The sequence below is a fragment of the Nannospalax galili genome, unplaced genomic scaffold (assembly GCF_000622305.1).
Source record: "Nannospalax galili isolate Female #2095 unplaced genomic scaffold, S.galili_v1.0 scaffold538, whole genome shotgun sequence".
Lineage (NCBI taxonomy): Eukaryota > Metazoa > Chordata > Mammalia > Rodentia > Spalacidae > Nannospalax > Nannospalax galili.
The window spans coordinates 4,369,310-4,374,600 of NW_008343842.1; positions in this window are offsets into that span (position 1 = coordinate 4,369,310).

The following is a 5,291-nucleotide window of genomic DNA, read 5'->3' on the forward strand; positions in this document are numbered from 1 at the left end:
GCGGTTGGGGGGCCAGGCGTGCAGCAGACCTGGGTGACTGAGGAAGTGACTGAGAAGGAAGGAAGCTGTCCTGGACACCTGGCACCTGCGGAGGAACACTGCCCAGGGAGGGGTGAAGGGGATGCTGAAGACTGGGGGTAAAGTGGGTATTCAGGCAGGGGAGAGTACCCCTGCCAGTGACAAGCTGGGTCTTTGTGTGACACTCTGGGGGTCTCTAGGGAATGGGAAGACCAGGTACTCCTTCTCAGGAGCCTCCACCCCCCCACCCCACCCCCGCCCACACACACCACATGCACACACCCTAGGTAGTCCCTGGGCCCAGGTGGAAGGCAGTACTCATACAAAGGGCAGCTGTCCCTGGAGTTTGGGGGAAGCGTGGCTCTGATAAGGTGAGTAAATTTCAAAGGGGCTGCTGGAGGGGCGGGCAGGACTTCTGATAGTAACACCAGAGCTGCCAGCCCCCCTCACCGCCCACACCAAGGTGGCCTCCTGGCCCAGCCCCTCTGAGGGAGCAAAACAGGCTTGATTGTATTCTTATCGGACCTGTGGTTTTGTAAGGCCCGGCTGGCCGGCTGGCTCTGCGTCAGTTGGGGAAAGGCAGTGGCCAGCTCCTGGGTGAGGGCGTGACGTGGGCCACCACCTCCACCCCCTGCGGAGGCCTGGGGTCCACCTGGTGCTGGGACAGGGAAGGAGGGGCAGCTGATGCCACACCCCAAGCAGGGCAGCCCGGGTTGTAGCTAAGAGCAGGTTCTACTACAAGTCTGGCTCCTCACCTCGAAGCAAGAATTACCAGCTCCATGCCTCAGTTTCCTCACTGAGTAAAGTAGGAAGCCAGTGACAGTGGTGCCCATCAAAGGAATCTTGAAACAGCTTGGAAATCATGGTGTAGCCCCAGAGCACGGCAAGAGTCTGATTGGTAATGAGGTCGGCCAGGACAGTTCGGAGCACAGGAGGCCTGGGCCTCAAGGTTACACAGTGTGCCCCTCAGCCCACCTTCTCCACTCAAGTACTCACACAGACACCTGCAAAGTGTTGGGCCCAATGCCCACCTGTAGGGAACCCAAAATGTCCCTCACCCCCTCCACAGCATATACCCACAGAACCTTCCCCATCATGTCTGACAAGCCTTCCAGCAGTTTATAACTCCAGTTGGCCTTCCTCCTCCTCTGCCATTGGGCATCTAGGGGGCTTATGCTGACCCAGAGGCTGTGTCTGCCTTCAAGGAGCTCCAGCACCCCTATGTAGAATGAACAGATTCACGAGTGCTGAGGGCCAAAGCCAAAACCAGAGCAGCTCTGCTTCCTACCACGGGGTTTGAGAAGTGAAAAGAATGTCTGTGTGTCTGCCTGTCTGTCTGCCTGACTGTCTATGTTTGCATGCACATGTGCAGGTGGCCCATTGACCCCCCCACCAACACACACATATCTGGCCAGCTTACAGGCTTCTCCAGCTTGGACCTCATCTCTGACAGAAATTCTGCCTTGCTAGGGCTACCAAGGGCTATATGGGGTCCCTAGGCTGGGGAGGCCTCTTTAGATGGCGTCTCGTGTGTGAACAGGCAGTGGTATTGAGTGGGTGAGTGGGTAGGAGAGGCTGCAAGGAGGGCAAGGGGGTGGGCAGCCAGGCCTGGAGGCAGGGAGCAATGGCCCTTTGCATGGGGTATCTCCGGGTAGGTCTGCTGGCAGGTGGAGAGACCCTGGGCCTGAGGAGCCAAGCCCTGGACCAAACAGGGACAGGAATTATGATTCACAACATCTAGCGACTGTTCACAGAAACAGGCCTACAAGTAGCTCTTGGAGGGAATCCTGCGGTTGACTGTGCCCTCTGAGGCAGAGACACAGAGTGACTTTGGACACTAAGGCAGGCACAGAATAAATGCCCTGTGAACGTGTGCTAATCTGGATAAAGCAATGGCCCAGGTATGCCTGGTGACATGCTCCAGTTATGAAAACAGCCACCCCTTCCTGGACCATTCCTGAACCCTATGTCTACTGCCCAGCATAGCCCAGTGTCCCGGAAAGGATTTTAACAACCAGAACCCAGGTGCTGCCCTGTCAAATCTTGACCTTGGCCCTGGAGAAATCAGTGACCCTCTACCTGGTACCTGTGAATGAGCTGGGGGCAGGCACTGGCCCCCAGGTGGCAGGCATATTGATATCCCATGCACACATGGGAGCACAGGTTGGGGTCTGGGATCAGACCCCAGCCCTGCTGTGTGTCTTTAGGCCTGTTCCCCAGCTTGGCTGGTCTCAGGATGGTCATCTGTCCCATAACCACTGGAAAATGCCTGGAGTCCCACAAACTTCCTGGCCATCTTGTCTATCCTCCATCAAAGTGAATAGCCTCAGGCCCCTCACATCTCAACAGTTCTCCCCCTAGCTGTCCTGCCTAGAAACTAGAGCCTGGGATTGAGGGGCATGGCAGCCCCATTCCTCTAGGGCTGACACGGACCCCAGCTTTGTCTCAGCCATCTCTCCTGGCTAAATTTCCTCAAAAGAAAGAACACAGGGGAGATGGGAGAGCAGGGAGATGGGGTGTGGGGAGATGAGGCAGAAAGCAAGTCGGGAAGGTGGCAGCCAGCCCACCACAGACAGCCCACCACAGACAGACAGCCCACCACAGACAGCCCCCCACAGACAGACAGCCCACCACAGACAGCCCCCCACAGACAGACAGCCCACCACAGACAGCCCCCCACAGACAGACAGCCCACCACAGACAGCCCCCCACAGACAGACAGCCCACCACAGACAGCCCCCCACAGACAGACAGCCCACCACAGACAGCCCCCCACAGACAGACAGCCCACCACAGACAGCCCCCCACAGACAGACAGCCCACCACAGACAGCCCCCCACAGACAGACAGCCCACCACAGACAGCCCCCCACAGACAGACAGCCCACCACAGACAGCCCCCCACAGACAGACAGCCCACCACAGACAGCCCCCCACAGACAGACAGCCCACCACAGACAGCCCCCCACAGACAGACAGCCCACCACAGACAGCCCCCCACAGACAGACAGCCCACCACAGACAGCCCCCCACAGACAGACAGCCCACCACAGACAGCCCCCCACAGACAGACAGCCCACCACAGACAGCCCCCCACAGACAGACAGCCCACCACAGACAGCCCCCCACAGACAGACAGCCCACCACAGACAGCCCCCCACAGACAGACAGCCCACCACAGACAGCCCCCCACAGACAGACAGCCCACCACAGACAGCCCCCCACAGACAGACAGCCCACCACAGACAGCCCCCCACAGACAGACAGCCCACCACAGACAGCCCCCCACAGACAGACAGCCCACCACAGACAGCCCCCCACAGACAGACAGCCCACCACAGACAGCCCCCCACAGACAGACAGCCCACCACAGACAGCCCCCCACAGACAGACAGCCCACCACAGACAGCCCCCCACAGACAGACAGCCCACCACAGACAGCCCACCACAGACTGACAGCCCACCACAAACAGCCTACCACAGACAGACAGACAGCCCACCACAGACAGCCTGCCACAGACAGACAGCCTGCCATAGACAGTCCACCACAGACTGACAGCCCACCACAAACAGCCCACCACAGACAGACAGACAGCCCACCACAGACAGCCCAACAGACAGCCCATCACAGACAGATGACAGCCCACCACAGACAGACAGCCTGCTACAGACAGCCCACCACAAACAGCCCACCACAGACAGACAGCCCACCACAGACAGACAGCCTGCTACAGACAGCCGACAGCCCACCAGACAGAAAGCCCACCACAGACAGCCCACCACAGACTGACAGCCCACCACAGACAGCCCGCCATAGACAGCCCACCACAGACTGACAGCCCGCCATAGACAGCCCACCACAGACTGACAGCCCACCACAGACAGCCCACCACAGACACACAGCCCACCACAGACAGCTTACCACAGACAGATAGCCTGCCATAGACAGCCCACCACAGACTGACAGCCCACCACAGACAGCCCACCACAGACACACAGCCCACCACAGACAGCCTACCACAGACAGACAGCCTGCCATAGACAGCCCACCACAGACTGACAGCCCACCACAAACAGCCTACCACAGACAGACAGACAGCCGCCTAGAAACTAGAGCCTGGGATTGAGGGGCATGGCAGCCCCATTCCTCTAGGGCTGACACGGACCCCAGCTTTGTCTCAGCCATCTCTCCTGGCTAAATTTCCTCAAAAGAAAGAACACAGGGGAGATGGGAGAGCAGGGAGATGGGGTGTGGGGAGATGAGGCAGAAAGCAAGTCGGGAAGGTGGCAGCCAGCCCACCACAGACAGCCCACCACAGACAGACAGCCCACCACAGACAGCCCACCACAGACAGACAGCCCACCACAGACAGCCCACCACAGACAGACAGCCCACCACAGACAGACAGACAGCCTACCACAGACAGACAGCCCTTCCCAAGGTGTTCACAACCCTTAAAGTCAGCAAGGTGAGTCTTACCTTCACTCACAGGAGCACCTGGAACAGAAAGAAGGGGGGGGAAAACGGGGAGGAGGAAGAGGGGGAGGACAACGAGGAGGACGATGACGAGGAGGAGGATGAGGACAAGAAGGGAAGGGAAGAGAAGAGAAGGGAATAATTAGAGATAAAAACTTGGGACCTGTGAGGGGACAGGGGGCTTTAGGGGAAAGGCTCTGGAGAGGATCTCAGAGGATGGGACCCTTCCAATCAAAATGGGGCTGACAAGAAGGCTCAACCAGAAAAGGCACTTACCACCAAACTTGATAACCGAGTTCAGTTCTCAGAGCCTAAATGGTGAAGGAGAGAACCCATTCCCACAAGTCATCTTCCTACTTCCACACACATGAGGTAGAGGCAGGAGGTTCTGAAGTTCAAAATCATTCTCTCCTACATAGCAAGTTCAAAGCTAGCCTGTCTTGGGGCTGGAGAGAAGGTTCAGTGGTTAATCACTGATTGCTCTTGCAGAGGACCGGGTTCGATTCCCAGCACATGGCGGCTAACAACCATCTGTAACTCCAGTTCCGGGGGGGAAAGCCAGGTATGGTGGTGACTAATTCCTTTAATTCCAGTGCTCCAGAAACAGATAGAGCTCTGTGAATTCAAGGCCAGCCTGGTCTACATAGTGAGTTTTAGGCCAGCCACAGCTACATAGTGAGACCCTGTCTCAAAAAAAACAAAAACAAGGGGCTGGAGAGATGGCTCAGCAGTTAAGAACAGTGGTTTTTCTTGCAGAAGACCTGGGTTTGAATCCAAGCACCCACATGGCAGCTAAC